The following is a 12,933-nucleotide window of genomic DNA, read 5'->3' on the forward strand; positions in this document are numbered from 1 at the left end:
CTAAATAATTGGTTTCCAGGAAATATGAAATACTAAAGGATACAGCGTTATATAAGCATATTTGCTAAAATGAAATTGTCCTAGTAATTGGTCCTGTAAAAACCTTGAGATCATGTAGGTGTGATGTGGAAGAGAAGAGCTGGTTCATAATGTAATGAGAACAACCACCAGCTCTCTTCTGAGGTTATTCACTTACTCCTCATTACTCTACAAGTATATATGGACATCTGAAGTTCTTCTTCATAAAAATACAGACCCATACTCCAATGTGTCTCTCAATTTTCAGAATAGCAATTGTGCTTCATGCTTTCCAGTATGAATTGTATTGAAAAAGCTCACCCTCAGCAGCTGTGTTTTCGCATTTGTAAACAACAGAACAGCACAGGAGAAACAAAATGTGTGTTTATAAACACTTAGAGAGAACGGTTGTGGACTGGTTGGTTTGTTGGATTTTTAATGTACTATACCGGTCACCTTTCTATTGCTATAACAGAATAAATACTTTCAATTAAGGAGGATTTATTTTGGCTCCTCATATCTACATTTGGAATCTATACACTCTTTCTCCCATTGTTGTGGGCTTATGGTAGGCAGAGCATTGTGAGCGGGAGTGCTTGGGGGAGTATGGTTGCTCATTTCATGGTGGGAAGCAAGCAGAGAGATAGCTTGAAAGGCCTAAGGAAACAAGACATGGCCTTCAAAGCCATACCTGCAGTGACATACTCCCTCTGTGTTACACATCCTCAGAGTCCACTGAGCTATAAATTCATAACGAATTAATTCGTTAATGGTATCAGGGTCCTACTTATTCAGCTACCCCTCAAAAGCTGGCAACTAAAACCTTTAAGTGTTGAAGCTATAACATGTATACTTCATTGCAACTTTGGGGCGTGACTTTTCTTAGTAAGTACGCCTGCAGATCTCGGCTCTGTGCAGTCAGCTTTCTTCTATTGTGTTTTTCAGTCTTTTGAAATCTCTTATTTTTCAGTCTGTAAGAAAATGGAGGCTCATAGATATTAACTTCCCCAAATATGGTAAACTTAAAAGATATAGTAGATTCTACATGTGCTAATTGCGAAACATTTTCTTTCTTTTATTTCATGTATTTTGCTTACTACATATAGAATAGTGGACAAAAATTCAAAGCTATAGATTGAGAGTAAAATATGGAATAGTAGGCAAGGCAATAATTACAGGTCAAATGATACAAAGTCATAGATATGGAGGGTGATTCGCCAGCATTATTAACAAAGAGTAAAAATAAAGTGCACGGCAGTAGGAATTTTTGTGAAATAAAGAGATTTTGAGTGTTCTTGCCCTTGGCTGAAATTTCAGACTCTTCTGTCTCCCAAAACCTGGATGAAATTTGCTGATTTGTTTCATTTTAGCAGATTTTGTCATCTATCTGTATCTACATTGTAAACTTCAGTGGTAAAACAGTAAATGGAAAAGTGCAAGCCTTATATTCTTTTCATATAATATGAGCTATTGCAAACTAAGATAATTTTAAAAATCTAGACTTGGTCATTTGGACGCTTAACCAAGTTCTTTCTCTTTGGGGTAGAGTGGAACCTGTATATAATAGGGATTGGCAGAAAGCAGGCATAAACTTTGTGACAATTGTGCAGAATTCAATCAGAGGCTGGAAGGAACTGGCAGCAGCAATGCTAGCTTACATAGGGTCATCAAAGAACGACTGGGGCGTTTGAGTAGGGAACAGGCACAGGGATGAAGAGTGTGTGTACCTTGCGGGAGGAAGGAGGAGAGCAAGAATAGAACAAGATGCCACCCCCCCCCAAGTTTGCAGATGTGGGAGAGGGTGGCTCACTGGGTATGGTGGTTTGAGGATAGTAGATGGTAGGAGAACAAGAGATTTGGTTGTTGCTGGGATACTGGGCACCTTGTAGAACATGGAAAGTTTTTGGATATTTTTCTGTACGTAGGATAGAAGTTACCTGAGAACTTTGAAGAGTGTGACACATTTTCAAATGAACACAGGTGTGTGTGTGTGTGTGCCTCTGTGTGTGTGTCTCGGTGTGTGTGTGGTGTTGGGCACAGAAGTGCAATTGGAGGCAGAAGATGAAAGACCAGCTAGGAGTTTGTTGCAATAATCCAGGCAAAGTGAGGCAGTGGCTTGGATGTAGGAAAAGCAATGATGATGGTAGAGATGGGAATCTTCAGGGTATATTTCAAGGGCAGAGATAACAAGACGGATTGATTAATGGTTACGAGATGCAAAAGAGTAGATTTTAAAAAGAATTTATATTTGGCTCTTAAAGTGATACTTTCCACAATCAGGTAAAATAGGGTAAAACAGGTTTTAGAGAAGATAAATTTTATTTTTGGATGTGAATTTTGAAGAGTTTTCTTAGAACCCTCATTACTTACCGTTCCTTGGACATTTCATGTTCTTTACTGGCAAGCTTTTTTCTTTTTTGCCTGTCTGGAACAGTAAACCAAGAACAAATAGTACAGCACTCAAAGTGCCTTATAATCTCCTGTTCTCATTTTCATTATTTCTGAATCATGCCGATGACTTTTTGCCAAATTTGTATTCTATTAGGAGTTTGCTGGAGAAAGAAACCACTTTAGTCCATCATAGTGATTTAGTTGACAGCAACTCTTACATACAAGCTTAAACTTTCTGACGGCCTCAGAGTTCCTCATGATTACCGCCAGCTTGATATTTTTAAATCATTGTCTAATATTTGTGAAATCATGAATATTTATTTAGTGCTCTGATGTATTTTATGTTTTACTAGGGTGATGTAGTTTTTCCATTAAATTTTTATTTCTTCATTAAACCCATGAGCTAATTTTACCATCATCTCTGTTTTATGTTATAGAATCCACGCCAGAGGGATGTTTCTTTGTTCCTGGGTCACAGAGTTATTCAGACAGGCATTTGTTGCTGATAAAGGATGTACTTCCTAAAACTTTTTTTCTGTACTGTTTCTTGTCATACAAAGACCACAGAGTAGTGGAAAATACAGACAAATAGCCACACAATCCTTTTAACAAATAACCAACAATACTATCTATTCTTTGTTTGTTTGTGTTACTTTTTTTTTCATGACACGATCTCACTATATAACTCTGGCTGACCTAGACCTCACTGTGTAAACCAGGGTGGCCTGAACCCACAGAAATCCACTTGCCTCTGTCTCCTGAGTGTTGCAATTAAAGGCATGTGCCACTAGGCCTGGCAGTCCTTATAATAAGTAATATGGAAAGGAAGCAGACACAGAGTGTAGAAAATGAACATATTTAGTTCTGGGTATAAAAACCACGGAGAGAAATTTAAGAGAATCAAGACTTGGGGTGATGGTGAGATGAAACAGGAATGCAGAAATGGAAGCTAGCCTTGGCTTCGTCACTTTTGAAGAGCGGCTTCAGGCATGCTGCATCTCACCCCCGAGAAATGGGCACCCATTGCTAACCCTGCTGAGGTTCCCAGGGTGGGTGACAGGAACACACCAAATACTGCGCTTCCTGGGCAGAGAAACTATTCTGGCTTAGGGCAGTTTGCTGCAAGTGTTTTGATTTCTGAATATGTTTAACCTGCATGGTTATTCAGGTCTGTGTCAGCGGAAGGATTTTCCTAGTTTTGGGTGACATTGATCTTTAAAAAAATATCTCTTAGACTTTTAAAATTAGGCATTTATGATTTTTTCTTAGACGACACCTTGTGATATTTTGTTTGTGTTTTAACAAATAAAGCTTACCTGAAGATCAGAATGCAGAAATAAGCAACTAGAGGCCAGGGAGTGGTTGCACACCCCTTTTATCGCAGGGAGACAGAGGCAGAGGAATCTCTGTTAGTTCAAGGCCACTCTGAGTTACACACAAGATTGAATCTGTCTAAAAGAGAAACAGAGCTCACACAAAGGTGATCCCAGCGCTTGGGATCCCATGCCTGTAATCCTAGCCCTGGAGAGGTGGAGACAGGATGATGTGGCTGGGAGAAGGGAGTAATCTAAGACAGAAGGCAGGAGCTCATTGCAGTCTGAGCCGCAGTGCAGCTTGAGGGTGCAGTCTATCAGGATCGCCCCTTCAGTCGTAGGATTTGTTCTGCTTCTCTTATCTCTCAGCTTCCAGCCCCTAATATCTGACTCCAGGTTTTATTTATTAAGACCAATTAGAGTTCATGCTTCAACACCATTTTTCCCCCCACAGAATTTTCTAGTGAGTCTATGTTTAAGATGCCGAGTGAAGCCAAGGTCGGTGTTAGCGGCTGTTCTGCATGCAGTGACTCAGCAGAGGAAGGTTGTGCTTTGGGCCGTCACTGTGCAATCCCGCTTTTGATTTATCAGAAAGCGTGAGTTTGGAGTTAAACAGTCCAGAGACTTTCTTGACTTGGCATTTCATTTACTCAAATGAGTTTGGATAAGTTTTAATCTCTTCTCAAGGTTAAAGTGCAGCTAATAATAACATTGTTGTACATTTATTAGGAGGCAGGAGGTAGGAGGAGCGAGATGACCATCTGTGGTGCCTGGCATCTAGCAGCGGCTCAGCTTTTCCTGGAAATGAGATTTCAGAATCTTATTTTTTTCTCATTCTTTTCTCAAAAATTAAGCTCCCATGGCACATTTTACCAAGCCTTTCAGCTAATAATAAAATTTATCGTGGCAGCTCTCGATACAAACTGCCAAAATGAGGCATGAAAACTCCTCGCACACACACTCCAATTTTAGATTGAGTTGCTCGAGATGGACTTTGCATATCAATCACTGAAAGGGCAGGTGCTGCCAGTCCAGGACAGACTGTATTTACCTTAGCTGTTTCTTATCCTGCTCACTAGCAGAGTCCTGCGAGAAAGGATTCAGGGACAAGTGTTTCCAGAGGAACAGGTCAGAGTGTGCAGTAACAGCAAATACATTGTTAGGAACAGGAGGTTGCGCCATAATCTTGTCCGGAAGTCGAGATGTCCTGTCTTCTTTCTGCACATTGTTGGCTTTAATGGGCGCATTTCATGTTTGATGTTCATAGAGCTGCCGAACTTCTTCTCGTCTCCAGATTTCTTTTCCTCGCTGGGTCTAGACATTCTCAAATGATGAATGTTGATCATTGTAAGCATTGCTCATTGACTACTATGACATTTTTGCACCATGACAATTTATTCATTTATCGTTTCTTCCTTCTTCTAGCATCTTAAAGATTTGGACCTAATTTTATTTGCCTCCTGCACAGCATCTACAGCTAGCTAAATACTCCCATGTCTTGACTGTTAATGAAATTCTAATGAAGCAACAAATAAATTTGAGCTTAATAACTTGAGACACACTGGCTCTGTGCATAATTTGACATCTGAGGATACTGTTCTCAACCCTCTATCCCTCCTGTTTCTCTTTACATATTTCATTTAAAAATATCTTTCTTTTGTAACAAACACTGAAACCCATTTTGGTTTTCATTATCTATTTCTCTCTCAATCCACATGTTCTATTTTAGTAAGTGTCTTTTTAGGATTATAATTCTCTACTACATACTGTGTGCCTAACTCCCTATGTCTAGCACCTAGCTCTCTTCATTCCTGCTCTCTTTTCATCTTGCATTGCTTATGAGACAGATAATGATGTTTATTAGTGGTTAATATGATTATATCTCAACTTACCTGTTATATACAGGTTGTACACCTGATGTGGGAGTGTCATATATCAATCTGTTGATTTCATTGGTTAAGTAATAAAGAAACTGCTTGGCTCTCATAGGTTAAAACATAGGTGGGAGGAATAAACAGAATAGAATGCTGGGAGGAAGAGGAAGTGAGCTCAGAGACGTCATGCTCCCCTCTCCTGGACAGACGCATAGCTCTGCTCTCTGAAGCTCCGACCCAGGATGGACGTAGGCTAGAATCTCCCTGGTAAGCCACCTCGTGGGCTACACACATGATTAGAAATGGGCTAGTCCAGGTGTGAGAGTTAGCTGAGAAGAGGCTAGATATGGGCCAAGCAGTGTTTAAATGAATACAGTTTGTGTGTTGTTATTTCGGGGCATAAGCTGGCCAGGCAGCCGGGGTGCTGGGGATGCAGCCCCACCGCTCCTATTACTACATACACCCATCAACTCACTTCATTCACACAGCATTCTGCAAAACGGGTTCCATGATCACAGTGCCGCTAGGTCTTCATGTGCTTACATCTTAGCGCTTAACCGCTGGCCCACAGAGCACCACGTGTCCTGCCTCTTGGGCTTCATCACTCTCCTACGTATGTCAGGGATGAAAATGCATTTATAATGGGCTTGGTTTGAGGCTTAAGTAAAATGAGATCATTGAAGGCATTCTGTCCATAAAGTGTTAAAAACAAATTTATAGATTTATACAAAGAGAGTCATTGTACACTTTCTCTGCATTTTACTTGCTTGTGGGATGCTGTACTTATAGTGGATAGGACACTGTAATCAGGAAATATTATTGGTTCTAGTGAAGTTGCACCAAAGAAAAGCTGTTTATTAGAATCCTTAATCAATGTTAAATTTATTTATTGGGACCCCCTCCCGGTTGTAGGAGTTATATATTTGGATACTAGCTTTTTTAAAAATTGATTTTTATTGAGCTCTACATTTTTCTCTGCTCCCTTTCCTGCCTCTCCCTTCCCCTTCAACCATCCCCCAAGGGCTCTATGCTCGGAATTTACTCAGGAGATCTTGTCTTTTTGGCTACTAACTTCTTACCAGATGGTTTGCAAGTACTTTCTTCCCTTGTCCAGGGTGACTTTCCCTGTTATTATCTTCTTTGCTGTACAGAGGTGTTAGGTGTGATGTGGGCTCCCTTGTCTCCTTTTATCTTTGTTGCTCATGTTTTTGGTGTGGTACAATGAAGACCATTGTTAAAGCTGGTTTCATGTATCTTTCCCTTGGATTTTTTGGGGGGTGGGGTGGGGAGAGGGTACAATTTCAGTTTCTATGTTTGTATTATTTTTATCCATTTCGAGTAGATTTTTGTTTGTGATGTAAGATTAGGGGCCTGTAAAGCTGCTAATCAATGGCCGTTAATTTTATGTTCCATAAAATCAGTAGATTCGCTGTACAATATTTTGGTTATAGCTAATAATACTGAGTTTTTAAAAATATACTTAAAATATGCAGAGAGAGTAGAGCTTGTGCTCAATACAACGAGCACATGCGTGCACACATATACATGTTAATTAATTTCTTAAAGCCTTGGATTCCTCGCCTTTGGTTAGTAAAGTCAGGAAGTGAAGTGTGTGTGTGAATTATAAAAAGATGAGAGCAGCTGCTCTCTCCAGGGCATTATTCTCTTATTCTCTCTACTTCGTTTTTACTTTATAGAACTTATTGTAATCTTAAATGATTTTTTATTGCCATATTTCTTTTATTGACTACAGACATTGTAAATTTCATGAAGACTTTTTTCTGATTGGTCTGTTGGTAATAGGTTCATTTCTACATCTGATCATCATACCGGCACACATAGGTGTTCAACTATTTACTGAATGAATGAATCAAAACCCTGCATACTACTCCTTAAAACCTAACAGATTATCGTTATCATTGTCGTAGCATGTTCTCCAAATCCTGCTCAGCTCATTTTCTCATATATGATACTTGAGTTTATCAAGCTGGTTGCTTTTGGAACCGGATCATCTGTGATATCTCCCTCCTGTTAAAAATCTGATCTGTTCACAATTTCTCTCTTAAACTTAGTTCTTTTTTTCCTTCTTTGCAAGTCCTCACCAGATTTCCTTTCATTTGATCTTTTTAGGTGACTGAGATGGCTGCTTTTTGTGCTCTTTCCGAATATAGAAACCTATATCAGTAAATTAATTGTATTATTTCATAGATGAAAATAAAATGAAATTCCATGAGATTAAGCAGTTTTCTGAATTGTGCATAGCTGCTTGGTTTTGGAGCGAGGCCGTGGACGTGGAGCAATCTCATAGCAGAACTTCCACCACCTTCTACATCTTCGCAAGAGTCGTATGTGCTCCTGTCTCCTGCTCTTGTGCCAGTGCCCACAGCCTCCCCCTCTTTCCCAAGAGATCTCCTAATTATTCTTCAAAGCCCTCACCAACAGCACATCTCCTGTTCTTTACAGATTCCACTGTGTAGAGGAAGGTGCTTCTGCTGGGTTTCCATGAGAGCCTTTGCCCATGTTTGCTTGACTGTCACTGCTATTCCCTTTAGCTATCATTGCGCATGTCCTCCAGAGCAGAAAATGTACTTTCATTAATGGCTATCTGTATGGTTTCTTGGTTCTTTTAAAGCCAGTTTTTCTTTAAACAGTGTCTCTATAAATGTCATTTATGCAATAATTTCATATTTACCTTTTTCTTTATATTGGGACATTTTATTTTTTTCTCCTAAGATATGTAATTCTCATGAAGTTTATTTCTTCATTTAAATTTTCTATTAACAACACTGGGCAGCTTTTATAACTAAAGTACTTTGTTTCCACCCCCTCACTTGTTTTCAAGCCCACAGTGTCCCTAACTAATGTCTTTGTTCCCTGAGCCTAGCTATTTTCCTATATTATACTATATTTCTGCATTTTATTTTTCAAAGTTTTGTTTTCTGTGAGGCAACAGCTAATGTGTTAGCATTAGTGATTCATTCCTCTTGCTCCTACTGTGAGATTAGATGCTGTTTTTCATCTATGATGAGTGGTGGAAATTTCAGGTCCCAGATATGTGAAAGATATTTTTAGGCTGTGGGACTTACTATTTTCTCTAAATTACAATCTTTCATGCCTTTGAAGAAAGCCTTGCATATGTCTTTTTCTATAGTCATTGGTCTAAAAATGGTAGAAAGTTCCTTGTAGATGATAAAATTGTTGCATGCCTGATGAATTATAATTAGAAAAATGTTCCAAGATGCTTGGATTCGGAGACATTTCTTTATCACTATTTTCTTACTGAAAAGATTGTATTATTTAGAAGTAATAAATTATTTTGTGTTTGTGTACGGGGGTGTTTTTATTTGTCCACATGCATATACACACATACAACGCACACATGTATGCAGGTGTGCAAGTATACGTGTGCATGTAGCAGCCAGAGGTGTTATGTGTCTTTCTTGATCACTCTACTCCTTATGATTTAAAATTTTTATATGCTTTTTAATATGTGTGAATGTTTTGCCTCCATGCATTGGTGTACCATGTGCACAACCAGTGGCTTCAGAAGTCAGAAGAGGGCATCAGATTCACTGCAACTAGAGCTATAGAAGGTTATGAGCCACCATGTGGCTGGTGAGAACCGAATCCAGTCACTCTTCAAGAACAGAAAGTGATTTTAACTGCTGAGCATCTCTATGGTCTCTGTCTTCTTATTTTTTGAGGCAGGGTCTCTCATTGGACCTGGAACTCACCCATTTAGCTAGATTGTCTGGCTTATAACACTCAGAGATCCACCTGTCTTCCCTCAACCCCAGACATTGGCGTACAGTACAGTACACTGCTGTGCCCAGCTTCTATTTGGTCACTGGAGACCTGAACTTGGATCTTCAGGTGTGTGTGACAGGCACTTTACCAACTGAATCATTTCCAGTTCTGAGAGACAACAACATCTTATTGTACACATTCTTAACATTTGAAAAAAAAATATATATAAATTAAAAATAATAAATATATTCAGATTCTAATCTCAGAAATTAATTTTTAAGTAGATAAATCTCTAAGTACTAAGGATAAAGCAAATAGCATGTAACATGTACTAATATTAACTTATCTGTGTAAGTCATTTTACGAATACCAATTTTTGAATTGTATTTAACAAAACAGAATATTTCTCTAATAAGTTTCTAGAGAAATAATTAATATTAAGGTGATCTGAACTATTTTAATTATGAGCAAAATGAAGCACATACTTCTATAAAGAATTATTGGAAAGATAGCGCTTTTGAAAAGTGAAGGTAGAATTCAAATTTGTGGTTTCTATCTTCTTTTCTTAAGTTTCTCTAGACAGGGTTTCTTTTTCTTTTCTTTTTTTTTCTTGAGACAGGATTTCTTGGTGTTGCTTTGGTATCTGTCCTGGAACTAGCTCTTGGCTCACAGAGACTCACCTGCCTCTGCCTCCCAAGTGCTGGGATTAAAGGCATGTGCCACCAGTTTCTATTCTAAATTTTTCAAAAGGTTTCTATGAATCATTGTTAAATGCAAAGTAAATAGTTAATCATCTACTTCCTCATGAGAACTTTAATATTGGATAAATTACTCCTTAAAATGAGTCCAAGATAGTAATATATAAGAAAATGATGAGCAAATTTGCAATAGGATATAATAAAACATGTCTATCATTTGATTTATTTAATCACGAGATTGTTATCACTTTATTTTGTAGATGAGGAAATTGAACTATAGTGAAGATAAAGGTTAAAGGGCATCAGGTTAATAAATAGATATTGATTCAGTTGTTCCATTCCTTCATTCAAATAAGTATTGTCACATTTATGTATTCACACACACACACACACACACACACACACATGAGTACAACCAGTTGTATTCATTTAGTGTTCTTCAGATGTATATAAGCTTCAGGTTGACAGTTTGGGATTGGATAACCGATCAAGAGACTAGTCCCTAGTCCCCTCAAAGAACTGATCCCTCATCTCTTAGCAGCTTCTAATTGCCTGCAACTCTTCACTTAGGGATGGGGTTACCATACATGTTGGAATATCAACTGGTGTTGTCCCTTTATAGGTCTTGTTTAGGTGGCCATGCTGTGAAGATTTCACGTCACATATGGAAGGCACTATCTTGTGGCAAATGTCCTGCTCTTCTGGTTCTTATAGTATTACTGCCCCTCTTTTGCAATGTTCTCTGGGGCTTAGGTGTGGTGGTGTAGTGTAGATGTATCATTTGGGGAGGAATACCTCAAAACCAGTGGTTCTCTGTGTTTTGAAGAGTTGTGGATTTCTGTGACAGTCTCTATCTGCTGCAAAAAGAAGCTGCATGGAAAGGAATGAGAGCTACACACACCTGTAGATTTGGGAATAGGTATTGAGAGTGCAGTTGGGAATTACACTGGTTTAGGAATGTGGCAGTAGTATGTTCTAGGGTCCATGAACTCACCAGCCATAGAGACTTGGCTAGGTTTAAAGTACCAGGCATGAGTTTCTTCCTATTTAGGAAGCTCTTCTAATTAGATGACTCCTGCTTATTACCAAGATATAAGTGCCCGCCCTCTTGAGTGTCTCTTACCATGCTGGTCATTGCTGAGGTTTGTAGGACTGCTCATTTCTTTTCTCCCTTAACAGTTTGTATTGCAAATTTACATGCTATGAGAGCTACTTCTCACAGCTTCGTTCCTCCAAGTCTGTGTCTGAAGCATTTGGTTTCTTTAGTGATAAGATCTTAACTTCAAGTGCTGTAAAACAACAGGGGGCAATGGCAATAGTCTATACTGTTTCGGGACTCTTTTGGATACTCAAGACTAATCACTCAAAGGAGATTTGCCATGTCTGGCACTGGGGTTTTAGGTAGACAACTTATAGTTCTTCGGAAGAACATTCTCATCCTAAGTGACATAACTTCATTTAAATTATTTATGTATGTATACATGCATACTTATATATTATTATATATGTGTGTGTAAGTAAACATAAGACAATAGGTTTCCCTGTGTTTTTTCAGTTATCCTTGCTGTTCTTTATCATCTCTCCTCCCTACTTCTCTCTCTCTCTCTCTCTCTCTCTCTCTCTCTCTCTCTCTTTCTCTCTCCCCACCCCCCCCACTTTCCCTTCTGCCTCCCATCTTTCTCATCCTTCTTCACAGTACTTGTGTCCTATTATACCTTCTTTCTAGATCTCTCTAGAGTTCCCTCTCATCTCTGCATCTATGGTCCCTTTTTATTTCCCTGGTTTCTTTGGTCACTCCAGGTTATACACTCACATCTAAAGATTCAGAGCTAGGGCCCACAAATAAGAGGGATTTGTCTTTCTGGGTGTGAGTTACTACACTCAGTGTAACATTTTCTTGTTTCGCCATTGACCTACAAATTTCACGCTTTCATTTTTGCCACAGCAGGATAGAATTCCATTGTGCACATGCAGCATATTTTCACTACTCCTCCACCTGTTGGAGGACGTTTAGGTTGTAAACAGAGCACAGATAAACATGGCTGAGCAGGTAAATCTAACATGCCTTCACGACAAAGCCTTAGAGAAAACAGGACTAGAGAGAATGTACTTAAACACAAAAAGACTATGTGTACTAAAACTTATGGCCAGCATCATCCGAAATGTGGAAAAATATTAATTTACAAGTACTGAAGGACTAGCCTTGGTGGTACAGACCTATGACTCAAACTAATTTGAAGACTGAGGCAGGAGGATTACAAGTCCAAGGATTTCCTTGGTTACAGAGTGAGTTGAAGGCCAGGGTGGGTGATTTAGGAAGACTAAGAAAGTAAAGAAATGGCATAAGAAGAAAAACTTGGTCCCATGTGATGGCTTAATGGATAAAGGTTCATGTCATTAAGCCCAATGACCCGATACTGATTCTGAGACCCACAAGGTAGAACTGAATCCCTTCTACTAGCTGTCCTCTGGCCTCTGCGCATGTGTCCTTGCGTGCGTATATGGCCTGCACACAATAAATAAAGTGTAAAATAAATGCAAAAGACAAGGAAATGGAAAAGCAGAGAGATTGTGACTTTTTTCTTCTAATTTTCTATAGTATGCCCACGTCTGAATAAATTCATGTAATAGCTTTGGAAATCCAAAATGAAACTTAAGTTTCATATAATAAATTTAGTATTTTCTCAATGGCTTTGTGTGACATCAAAGTATCATTTCCCCACTCTATTGCCCGTGGTTCTTCACTTAGTCACTTACTGTGTTGTTAGCTTCTCTAAAGCTGGAGGCAGGTGGTTTAGTGACTAACTATTTTTTCAGCAACTGAATACACTGTGGTTGGCTGTGCAGTTACTCACGCTGCCCCTTTAAACACGGAAAGCAGTAGTTAAAATG

This window comes from Microtus pennsylvanicus, chromosome 10 (genome assembly GCF_037038515.1).
Source record: "Microtus pennsylvanicus isolate mMicPen1 chromosome 10, mMicPen1.hap1, whole genome shotgun sequence".
Classification (NCBI taxonomy): domain Eukaryota; kingdom Metazoa; phylum Chordata; class Mammalia; order Rodentia; family Cricetidae; genus Microtus; species Microtus pennsylvanicus.